A 13,028-nucleotide genomic window follows, 5' to 3' on the forward strand; every position below is an offset into this window, starting at 1 on the left:
CAGTTTCTTTGGAAAGGACACAATAGATGTCCTTCATTATCCTTTTTTTATCCGAGCGTATGTTGCGTCTATAATGACTTCATTGTCGACGGGATGTTAAACTCTAATCTTTCTAATTCATTTTCCACAACAAGTAACAGTTACCTAAATCAAACACGTTATTATCGATGGATTAACTGCACCAGTCATACCTTTCCTCGCCAGTGTTTATCTGGAAATACATTGTAATCCCTGAGAAATGTAAACGCTACAGACCTTGTGGACAGTGTTACCGTCACAAATCTCCAGCTACAAATAATATATAGAAACGTGTTGAGATCGGCGATGGAATTTTTGAAAATTTGATATTACCGATATATACTCTTAGAGCACTTTTTCAACCACAAGCTAGTGTGCTCTTGACCTTTCCAGGTTTCTTTGTGGGTAATAGCCCAACAGCTGCAGATTTACATCAGCTGAAAATTTGTCGCATTTTTATATTAAATTTCAAAACTTTTCCGTAGTGGTATCGCAGTTCTAATCAAATATTTGTATGTTTCAGGATGCAGAGTGGAAGATGGAACTAGTATGACAACACAGTTGAAGCTTGCCGCATGGTACGTACTCAACGCTCACACAATGCTAAGACTCCAACGCATCTTTTCGCGTTATTATACTCTGTGTAGAAGATGCTGTCTCTCTCTCTCTCTCTCTCTCTCTCTCTCTCTCCCTACGTGATAACGCACGGAGTGATTACGACAAAAAGCATTATCGAAACACTTCATTTTACATTTACAAACAATACCTCCCATGCTAAGCTCAATTACGGTGTCGTCGCGTCCGAAAGTAGACAACCGCCACATTATCATGCAACACACAAGCATGACTTAACTCTTTAGAAGGCTATGACTCTTTCCTGATAATACAGATGTACTTGTGACGCGGTTTCTAGAAGCCCTAGCCAGCCGGCTATAGTGTTATCTGTAGACTGTTTTACACATACACTGCCTGGCAAAAAGAAAGTGGAGGCACCCAGAAGACGCGATCGGATGTCAGTGTAACTTCGTACACCTACACACCATCTGCGTGTATGTTTGCAATTCTCTTTGACATGTGGAACAGTCACCAGAGTTCGTTAGCGTTGTTCGTGTTTAGTGTTGTTACCAAGCGTTGTAGGGTATTTAATGGTCGAGAACAGTGACAGATGTTGAGTAATAACTGTGAAGGACACGGAAATGTCGCGTACTCCTGTGACAGTGTTATCAGAACCTGGCAGAGTTTGAAAGAGGCCCCGTTGTGGGTATCCATTTGTCCGAGCTGGTCGTCCACATTTGTGGGGCAGTTGAATGTGACTATGGCCCGATGTTGGACTGCATGGGAACGTGAGGGCAGTCATACTCGCCGTCAAGGTTCTGGTCGACCACAGCAAGGAAGGATCGCCGTATTGTGCACCAAGCAAATCGTAACCCCTTCACATCTATTCCCACCATCCGAGAACAAGTAATGGACTCCCTGCAACATTCTGTAACATTCCGCACCATCGATCGAAGACTAGGAGCGATCGGATTTGCTAATTTTCGTCTTATGCAGAAACTGTCGTCAGCACATCAACACACACGGCTGCGTTTGGATTGGTCCCGTGACCAAGTAGTACGAATTTCTGATGAGTGTCGTCGCACTGTGTTCAGCGATGAATCGCGGTTTAGTAGACCCCGGATGACCATCTACAGATGATGTCCGTAATATTTTTAGCTTTCTCACTCGAACTGTTCTCAGTCTGTCGACTAGAAGACAGTCTTTGTTCTGTAACTGCCTTCGCCTTTCACCGGACTGGCGGCGGTTGGATGCTAGGTGGAACTTTTCACGCCATTGGATATCACCTGCGAGAACCCTCGTCTGTTCCGACCTACGCACCAGCCCGATGCATACACCCCTCCGTAAATTCTCTCTCAGCTGTGGCATCAGTATTGCTTCCAATTGCTCAGTCTTACCTCTCCTACGTACTTTCATCATCAGAACATGCACTTCACGGACGTCACTAACATATGAACTACCCCTGGATCGAGTGACTGATGACCTTTCTGTGTAGTCCCTTAACCTCCAACCAACCAACTAACCATGTACAGCGAGTATGGCGGCGATCTGGTGAGAGATCCGATTCTTCCAATGTTTTGGATAGGTACGAGGGGTACTCAAAAATAACCGAAACTATTTTTAAAAGCTACATATTTTCAATTTTTTTTTACAAAACAGCCTTATCCTCTTCAAAATACACTCCATTACAACTAATACAATTATCCCACCTATGCTTCCACTGTTCGAAACATTTTTTAGTAATCTTTAGAAATGGCTGACAGCTCCTCCTCACTACGGATCCCTTGTACGATCTGCCAATAAATTAATACTGGTTTCTGGAACTTCAGGATAACAGTTCAGTGATCATTTTATTTCTCTCTCATGGTTTGCATTGTTGGTGCAAGTAAGTACATTCAAGAGAAGCTGCCAGTTGGTGTCGTCGAAATAACAGTTGTAAAACAAATGGCTGCAAGCTTAAAACACGAGAATGAATTGCAACTAGCTGAAGAATGTGAACAAGCCGAGCTGTCGGCTACCGAGTGCAGGCAAGCGTAGATCGTAACGTGATCCAAAGTGGCACTGCCGAAGGTCAGGCTACTGTTTCAGGTTGACCTCCTGCGCAGATGCGGATCGCTATGTCACCATCACCACACAAAGCACCTCTCTTCAGTTATTTTAAGTGTCTCTGGAGTGCAGTACTGCAGTGGTGGAACAATTGTCAGCTAGCCTTAAATATGGAGAGATGGGAAAGAGAACACGAAAAAGAAGAAGCCTTCCTGTTTTATTTGTGGTAAATCTCGACTGACATGTAGATTATACATCTAAATATCGATAAAACGTGACACGAGCGCGTAAAATGACTTGATAGCAAGGCTAAACCAGAATGTGTCAGATAGAATTCAATGGAACTTTGGAGTATATGTAAAGGAAACTTCATGCGGCTCTGTCATTCTTTAGTAGTGCCACTGTCGCCTTGAAATCGATCGAACACAGATAACCGCTGCTAAGTCTGCAGAATATTAGCACTTGATGGTAACATTGGCCACAGACATTCGTTACAAGTAAATGTCAGGTAATTCAATTCGTGCGAACAAGCGAAAAGATTCAAAATAGGTTGGTTACGTCATATGTAACGAGAGATTCACAATAATGAAATATTTAACGATACCAACCACAGCAACGTAAGATGAAACAACTGTACTAATCTAGAGCAGGGAAACTAGAAAATGGCTCTGAGCACTATGGGACTTAACATATGAGGTCATCAGTCCCCTAGAACTTAGAACTAATTAAACCGAACTAACCTAAGGACATCACACACATCCATGCCCGAGGCAGGATTCGAACCTGCGACCGTAGCTGTCGCGCAGTTCCAGACTGTAGCGCCTAGAACCGCTCGGTCACGCAGGCCGGCAGGGAAACTAGACACTAGGCTACGATGCATTAGAGCAAATCTTGGAAAATATAATGTAGTTACTTAGACTTTCATCCAACCCATTACTGAGTCTTTCTCTCCTCTCGGAGATTCATACGAAACAGGATTGAAAGACAGAAGGTTCAAAGATGACCTTTGGGATTCGTCGTGGGTTCAAGCCATAGGTGCCTTTTCACAGCGAGTGTCACTTTTCTCAGAAAATTGTAGTAAGAGACTATTACATAATGCCTTTGTACATCACAAACGAGATATCTCCACAGCTTCCTAGAACCTACCTTCCGAGCAGCGTCAAGGAACAACTCTGCGTCCTATAGTCGTTCTTATCGAGGGAGTTGTCTCAATGATTGACACACAGCTCTCGCATTCGAGATGGTTCAGATTCCTCTTGCCAGTCAGAATTAAATTTTCCCAGGTTGCTTTAAATCACTTTAGGCGAGTGCCGATATTTTCTATTGGTCACTAGCGATTTCCTAATCCAGCTTGTTGAATCTCAGCTCGTGCTTTGTCACTTATGATCTCATTGTTTATGGGACGTTAGAATATAAGCCTCCCTTCTCTGTCCATCTACCTATCCTTTCTTTCTTTCCTTCCAGGAGCCCAGTTCCGCCTTCCTCAGGATAACTGCAGAGAGCAAGAGACAACGTATGACTCAATAACGAACATGTTATAAGTGCAGCGTACGTGATATTTAAGCTACTTGATTGACGTTTCAGCTTAATTTGTGCTCCAGATTAAAATACGACTTAGTTCTTGCTCAGCTGGAAACACTCATAAACGTATTGGACTGGACAGGGCCGTCAGTGCTCTACCTGTAACTCGCCACTTAAACTACGACATGTCATTTCGTCTAAAAGTGGCTTTGGGTGGCTCTCCGCACTTTCTCTAGTGAACTAGTTCACCGCTCAGATTATACATACAAAAAAATTTACAAGTAAAGTTTTGCTAAATAAGTATTGCCCATTTAAATTTCGATCAGTTTAATCAGTCTGAATATTTCTTCCCTGACAGGATGGAAAAACTGTACGGAATGGGAGTTGGAGATAAATTTGTATCAAGTTTATTTAAGGTACACTCTTGTTATGTTTTACATTACTATAGCGGATGGTGCTTAGAACATTAACGAAGTACAAACCAGCCCAAAATTAGACTGTGGATGCTTTATGATAAGAACTATTTTTCTATCGCGTTTTGCGATATCACCTTCAAATTTTGTGTTAATAATTATTTAGTGTAGATTTTCCTGGCCACCACTTTAATAGTTCATGGAAACAATGGATCTAAGGATAAGAAACTTCTGATTTTGTTCGTACATCATGTGAAACCTTATTGTTGTTGACGTGCATAGATTGCCATAGAAAATACTTGTCAAATACTCCGAATACTGCCAAATATCGTCTCTAATGACTTCAGCACCAATGGGACGTAAAGCTTTAATTTTTCTATTATTCCCAAAGTTTTCATGGAGATAAAATGGGATTACATATGATGACTGACTACATACGGAATTCAATCGAAATTCCAGTTTTCAAATTGCATCTATTTATTCGTTTCCACATTCGCTGTCATGTCTACCAATGACGACTGTGCTGGAAGTGAAGTAACAGCCTACCTCCACGGCTCGTAGTTGTGTTGAGAATAAGCCCCGTAGCCCCAGTCCTGAAAATAGTGCCTTTAGATATCTGTGAATTGTTAAAAAGTTCAGCTGTTCAGACGTCTAAGAGGCTTATAAAGTCAACTGAACTCGAAGCCACTTTACCATTCGCAATAGAGGGGAAGAGTTTTCTAACACCGGCAAACGACTGATTTACGCACATTGCCTTCACGGATTTCACAGCGAGATGCAGATTTGCATAAGATCACAAGAAACGTATTCGGTAATTTGGCTGGAGCGTAGCGCATCCAAGACACACATCTCTCATATTTTACTATTAGTCGTCTTGGAAAGAGAGACAATTAACGCAGGATAAGTGGTCAGCCGGCCGAAGTGGCCGTGCGGTTAAAGGCGCTGCAGTCTGGAACCGCAAGACCGCTACGGTCGCAGGTTCGAATCCTGCCTCGGGCATGGTTGTTTGTGATGTCCTTAGGTTAGTTAGGTTTAACTAGTTCTAAGTTCTAGGGGACTAATGACCTCAGCAGTTGAGTCCCATAGTGCTCAGAGCCATTTGAACCATTTTTGATAAGTGGTCAATAAATCATTTCGCCGATAGTTATGACATGTAAGTGTGTCGGGCATGGTGGTCTAGCGGTAAAGTGTGAGCCTGGAGACTGTGAGGTCGAGGGACAGCATCAACTAGATAGATGTGTTTGCAGGAGTTTATGATTTTACGTTTTCTTTCCAGAAAACTGTATTTCTTAAATTTTAATTTTTTTTACTCTGTGAACCACTGTTGAGACATGATGATTTAAATTTCAGAAATTTGATGAGTTTCCCAGTTCTTATTTTTCGATGATTGACAGTGTTCCAGCACTTATGTTCTCAATGTTTTCAGTATTAAAATGCCATTGTCACCGGTCATGGAAACCGATAGTGCTCGTCTACTTCATTTCTACAAGGTTTTCGCACGATCCTGGCTCTGTGAAGTGTTACGAGTTTAATGATCTACAATGTTATCGACTTTTCATCACGGAGAGAATAGTCATTTCATGGCCAGACTTACCGCAAATTCTGTGCTGAAATTGGTTACCCACGCTATGAAATCCGGTGAAGATTAATGGTAGAGTCCGTTGACCCCATAATTTCAAACCGTTGCTGGCACTCCAACGGAGCGATTTTTCATATGCTTTCAGTGACTTACGAAACCATTTTGGATTTGTGCCATAGCTACTGTCGAAATGTAGCTTCTTAACAATGTGGTGTCTTTCACCATCTTATTTGTTGAAACAGTACACACTTTTTTTTAGCTATACTGGCGCACGGAAATTTGTGTACTCGAGAACGTAAGAGTATGTTGATCTATGCTTTAAGTGAACAGCGCAGTCATGTGGTAGCATACATTGACAGGTCTAAACAGGATGCTCCTCTTGGTTGCCGTTCTGAATCGTGACTTTGAAATCGGAGTTCACATGTGAAAGACATTTATCGTCCGTGATTCAGAGCTGGACTCCATCTTGAGTACTCTCTAACACATGAAACGTGACGTGTTCCTGACCTGGCCTGATGGGGATCCCAAAGGATTCCAAATACTCGATCAGCACTAACGAATCGGTCGCACTAGTGTTCTGTACACGGTCTGTTTTATAGATGAGCTACAATTTCCTAGAATAAACCGAGGGCATTCGAATTCCGTACAACCGTCCTTGCGTGCTCGTGGCATTTCATATCGCTTTGCTACATTACGCCTAGAATTTAATCGAGTTGACTGTGTCAAGCAGCATATTCGAATATTACAGGGTTGTTTTTCCTAACCATCTACATTAGCTTACTTTTTTCTGCGTTAGAGCAAGGTGCCATTCATCGCACCAAATAGAAATTCTAAGTCTTTCTGTAAAATCAGACAGTTACTCAGCGACGACAAATCCCGTACACTATAGTATCACAGACAAAGAGTCTCAGATGGCTGCCCAACATTTCAGATCGTTTATGTGTATAGAGAACAAAAGCGGTACTATCACACTTCCCAGGGGCGCTCCAGACGAAAGCCCGGTCTCTGATAAAACCGTTAGAAATCTAAAGTCGTAAATGTTTTCGTAGCTAGGCATATTACTCTTGCTCATTGGAGATATGTCGTGATGAAGCAGTATTTTAGAGATGAAACTGACGAGAACGACCAGGGTTCAAAACTGTTTCCGGCCATCATCCATATAGTTTTCCGGTTTCAAAAGAACAGCAGTGAAGCTTTCCCCACTATTTGTACAGCTTCACGTTCCATTATCCAGATGTAATGTAATCAGAACGTAAAGTTCTCTCACTAAATCCACATACCTTGTAGAACTTCGTTGTAGGTGCTAACAGTCTTGTGATGTGATGCAACGGTTAGTATGCCGTACTCTCATTTGGGAAGTAGGTTTCAAATAGCCGGCAACCCATCCAGATTTAGGTTCTCCTAAAATCACTTAATGCGAATGCCAGAATGATTCGTTCAAAAAGGCCACTACCATTTTCCTGCGCTAACCTTGCCCATTCCGAGCTTGTACTCCGTCGACTGGTCCTAAAACCCTTTCTTCCTTTGTAGGCTCTGACGATCACCCAGTGGATGGATCGCTCCTCTTTTAATATCATCCGCACTTCTCATTCTCCAAAAAGCGGCAGCATAATTGATAATGGGAGCAACTGGTTGACTAAGTTTTGCAGCTGATGATGTGCGTAGAGCCCCATTTGGAGGCCGTATCAAGAAGCGTCATAAGTTCTGTGTGTGGCTCAGAGTGGTTGTGGAGGCGTCAAACGTGTAGTCGGGGTAGGGCCGTGAATGTAATTTGGCTTTGGCTTCTGCTGAGGCGGGTTCCGCAATGCGCCACTGTTATCGACCGACCGGTATTGATCGTACCACCTCAGATAGCGCCGCCATTATGCCGCCGCGAAATTGCACTGCTCATGACTTCAACTATTAATATTTCCTACTCTACTGCTTCTGACATCACTTTTACAACCAGCTTATTTCGGCTGTACACTTGTGTAATGAGGCTATAAACCCTTGTTACTGACGAAACATCACGCTCCTAATTAACTTGGTTCTACTGCTTGCAGAATAGCATTTATATATCACGTTACGGTACTTTTAGCATTAATTACTATTAATTTTTTAAATTATGACAAGAATTTGGCTGATTTTGATCATTTATAGATATCAGAAAAGCACTTTATTCTATTAATTAGGTATAGTTATTAGCTTTTCCATTTCACAGTCCACTCTCCAGTAGCAGATATATGGAATTCTATTTCCCATATCCTCATTAAGGCGACAAATATCTTCAGGTATGGGTTCATTCCAGTAAATACCAATGACAAATTACGTTGTAGTAATTTGCTAATATCCAGACTTTCAGTAAAGAATGGCTAAAAGAAAATAAATAATACGAGGGTAATCCCAAAAGTAATGTCCCCTATTTTTTTATGAGTACATAGACCTGTTTATTTCTACAATGATTTACATCAGTTTACAGCTTGAACATTTAGCTATTTTTCGACATAATCACCATTTCTGTCGATGCATTTTTGTAGACGCTGTGGCAGTTGGTGTATGCCTATGTCATACCAGCTCGCCGCCATGCTGTTCAGAAAGTTATGAACCTCTTCTTTCACCTCATCGTCGAAACTGAATCGCTGGGACCATAATTAACGCTGAAAGGTACTATGAGACTCTGAAAAAGCTCAAACGGGCATTTCAGAACCGGAGAAGGGGAATGTTGAGCAAGTGCGTACACATTCTCCATGACAACGCTCGCCCACACATCGCTCGGCAAACCGTTGCTCTCCTGCAACAGTTTCAGTAGAACGTAATCACCCATAAATAATCTGACTTGGCGCCCAGTGACTATAACCTGTTCCCTAGGTTAAAAGAACATTTGGCCGGAAAACGATTCAGCTCCGACGACGAGGTGAAATAAGAGGTTAATAACTTTCTGAACAGCATGGTGGCGAGCTGGTATGACATGGGCGTACAAAAGCTGCCACAGCGTCTACAAAAATGCATCGACAGGAATAGTGATTATGTCGAAAAATAGCTAAATGTTCAAGCTGTAAACTGATGTAAACCATTGTTGAAATAAACAGGTCTATGTGCTTATAAAAAAATAGGAGACCTTACTTTTGAGATTACCCTCCTACATTTATTCTCTAGTGGCCCTTGGACTAAGGAACCATTTTTCTGACAAAAAATGGAGTCTCCAACCCGGCTGGATTCCTGGAAATATTTCGTGCCTCGAACAAACTTCATCCAATATCCTCGTAAAACTGATCGGCAGTTGAATGAAACAACAACTACTACTACTACTACAGGTCACATACATTTAATGAACAGAAATACTTAAGAAAACTAACTATTTCGGTGGAGTAAAGTATTTGTCAATGTGTCTAAGTTGTTCCCATACGTTTCTGAATTCGTAGCTGACTGTACACAAAAGTATGGTTTTGCCTTACGGATAGTTTGCGTCGATGTCGAGAGGAGATATCTAGTCGTTTATGGGTAATTTTTGTGTTGAAATAAATGTGATAGATCGTTGAAAGAACTTTTTTTCCAAAATGCGTTGCAGAAAGGCAAGCTCGATGCTAAAACTGATTAAGTTGTGCCTTACTTCGTCATCGACATTATATGCACATACACCTAAAACAAGAGATTTCCGCAAAATCTTTTTCAAAAAAGGACTGTATTCTGTAAACAAACTGTTTTCATACCCCATTTTCCCGAAGGTGTCTCGTTAAACACTGATTTAATTTAACAACAATTTAATGCACGGCCATCGTTAATAAGAAATCAGCTTACTTTGATAAGAGTAATAAAGTAAATCTTCACGTTGGTTTTGTGGAAATGACCCTTCGCAACGTAAGAGTGCGCCATATACCAGGTGCTTCTGGAGGCGATAGTATGAACAAGTTTAAAGTTAAATAAGTCTTACAAAAATGTGACCTTTTGACAGCGAGTGTAGTTAATTTTGATGTTATAAATGAAATAATTCTTACAAAATGGTTACAAGTTTAAAATATTGTTGAAACTATTTGAGGATAAAAACGTAGGAGTAATTTTCAACTGTTCAGATAAAGTATTCAGATTCACAAATCAGTTTTCAGGTCTTTTCACATCTGTATGTGTAGCTCTTCCGGTGATATTGTGACGTACTTTCGTGAGAGGAGTACTTTTATCAACGTGAGAGACAAATTTGTCATTTGAGTTCGTAATCTCGTGCCTTCTTCGCTCTTTAGATTATCCCCACAGTCGAGACTCCAATTGTCCACTGAAAATGATCGAGGCGGGGTAAAAACTATAGGGCGAGAATAAAGCTTGACTACATTAAGTAAGTTCCGTGGATGTACGAGGGCGCAGTGAAAATAAATACCTTTGAATTTCATATGTGAAAAATCTTAAAGTTTTTGAATAAAACAAACTTTGTTACCTTTATACAGCTTTATTCTTCATGTCTACATATTTATTTCTCAGCGTAGTCACCCAGGTGACGAACACATTTCTCCAAACGAGAGAGCAGTTTGTTGATACTGTCACTTTAAAATGTTTGATTTTGTTGACGGAGCCACAACCTCACCTCTGCTTGCACCGCTTCACCACTATCAAAGTGAAGTCCTCGAAGGCGGGACTGTATGGAGGATGATTGTAAAAGTTGCAACGCTCGCGTGTCTGGTCTTGCATTCTGAAGCTGAAAGAGAGTGTGCCCCATGTGTGGAAGAACTCTTCGAATTGGAAGTTAGATTACAGCACGCTATTTCTCATGCACCGCGAGATTAACACACTACAATACGGAACCCTGTAGTGGCAGCGGGTTGCAACTAACGTCAAGGAAGCTGGCAAGTCGGTCGAGTAATATGCTATACCTCAACCGACATTGAGGGCAGAATAAAAAAATTCAGAGGGTTCACTTCTCAGCACGGCCTCGTCTGTTGCTGTAGTAATGTAGAAATGAAGAAACTTTCACAGTATAGACTAGCATGTGGAGTTCCATCATAAGAAAAGCCGCAATAAAAACACTACCTAGTGTACTTAAAAAAATACAAGTTTCATCGTGGCTGAAATTTCATGTAAAACTGTAAGGGCTTCCGTAACTGGGTGAGCCATTTCTCATGTTAGTATAAGACAGGTGTATCAGAAAAACACCCTAAAAGGGTGTAAAAGAACACCAGAGTCGAGGAATCGAGGACAGATTTACTTCTGGTCCACTTCTTATCCCTTCCATGAGCGAATTATCAAGCCGAAATTGAAAAAAAAATGTGATATACTTTTTGATGCCATAAAAGCTATCTTATGCGTAATTCATTACAATTACCTCACAAATATTCCCGTACTCCAATAGGGATATGACCTCATATGAGAGCAGTGAGAACAAAAAGTACTTCATCTTACATAGAACATTTGTTAGTAATATCAAACAATACATGGAAAGTGTACATACTATTTTGGATTTTATTTTGTGGAAGAAATTGTTTTATATAGTCAGGGCAAAGAGCAACATTATACTTCTCACCTTAGAGCGTGTTTTACGTCTACAGTCCTGATCATGATACCTGTTGGCATTTGGACCACTTGACTTGGCAGGCCAGTGCTACCCACCATCGAATCTTAATTCAGAATGACTGTGTCTTTTGTTGATATGTCTACAACAATGGACTTTCACGTGGAGGTCTACCTCTTTTATTAGTTGTAATCTCTGCTTTCCCTTTCTGTATTAGTTCAGAGGCCACTCTAATTTTGAATGGTAGTAGATTCGTACTTTTTTTTGTTTACTCATTTTCTAAAGTGTCCAGGCATTTTCTACAGTTACGTATGTGGTAGAAAACCCTCATGTACCACCTAAGGTTTCTAATGTCGCTTCTGTTGGGGGCAACCAAAGAATCCATCAGGTCGACCTCTCCCATGTGCTTATTATAAACACCAGTACAGTGGGGTCTTTTGATCTCTGTTAACTTATTTTCCTTTCGACTAAACCAGTTAGTAATTCCTTCAGATTCTCTTCCAGCAGGTTATGATACAATAGTTACAAGTGAATCAATCGTCAGTCCATCTTGTGACAGTAACACCTCAGTTGATGTTGCTGCTGAAGAATTGCCGATTCTCTTCTTCTATAATTGTTTCCCTAACTTGTTACTGCGAATGGTACATCGTACCTTATGTTTCTCTCTATCAGTTTTATCACCAAGGGAACTTTACTGAAAATATTGTCAGCATGAACCTTGTGGTTCTTTCCATGAATTTCGTGACACAGACGGAGCAGAAGGTCTCCTGTTGCCCCACGTTCAGAGATATCATTGTGTCCTCCTCCAGCGCACTGAAACGGTTCGAAGCAATATAGGTTTTATAACAGAAAACAAATTCTCGCACCCACATTTTGTAGCCCTTTTCTTCGGTTTCTATGACAGGAACTGCTTCAGTGATGATCTCCCATTGAATGGAATCACCATCTCATCAACACTGTGAAGTTCTTCAGGCTGGAGAGCTCTGTTATAGTTCTGATGCAGGACTTCCAAAGTTGGCCGTAATCTCACTGCATTGTCAATATTGTCCTGAGGAACTGTCGAAACGTCTTAAAATGTAGGAAACGGCACAGCTCTCCATATCTTCTACGAGGCATAGCATCTGCAGTCAGCTTCTTGCGTAAGCCAGTTTCCAGACCAATATTTTCGTATTCTCGGATATCGCAAGTAAGTTAGTGCCAGCGCTATACCGAAATATATCTTCAGTTCAGAACCAGAAATGGAGAAATATTCTGTGTACCAATAAGTTAATCTGATGAACTATTTTAGCTATCAGGCTCTTTGGAATTAGCTTCATAAAGAAACCAAGAGGACTTTTTCCAGAAAGGTACACTTTCGCTTTCCCGGTAAATTGAAATACGGTAAGAGAATTGTCTAATTCCCTGAGCCAAATCATCTGCGTAG

General features: G+C 41.2%; 1 long non-coding RNA gene across 1 annotated transcript in view; it reads left to right on the top strand.

Annotated features, from left to right (window-relative positions):
- Nucleotides 1-541: 541 nt before the first annotated feature.
- The window catches only part of LOC124556647, a 167,519-nt gene continuing 155,032 nt past the window's right edge, over nt 542-13,028 (top strand). Inside the window, exon 1 of the long non-coding RNA XR_006968639.1 lies at nt 542-596. This is a non-coding gene — a long non-coding RNA (uncharacterized LOC124556647). The remainder of the gene's footprint in view (nt 597-13,028) is intronic.

The sequence above is a fragment of the Schistocerca americana genome, chromosome X (genome assembly GCF_021461395.2).
Source record: "Schistocerca americana isolate TAMUIC-IGC-003095 chromosome X, iqSchAmer2.1, whole genome shotgun sequence".
Classification (NCBI taxonomy): domain Eukaryota; kingdom Metazoa; phylum Arthropoda; class Insecta; order Orthoptera; family Acrididae; genus Schistocerca; species Schistocerca americana.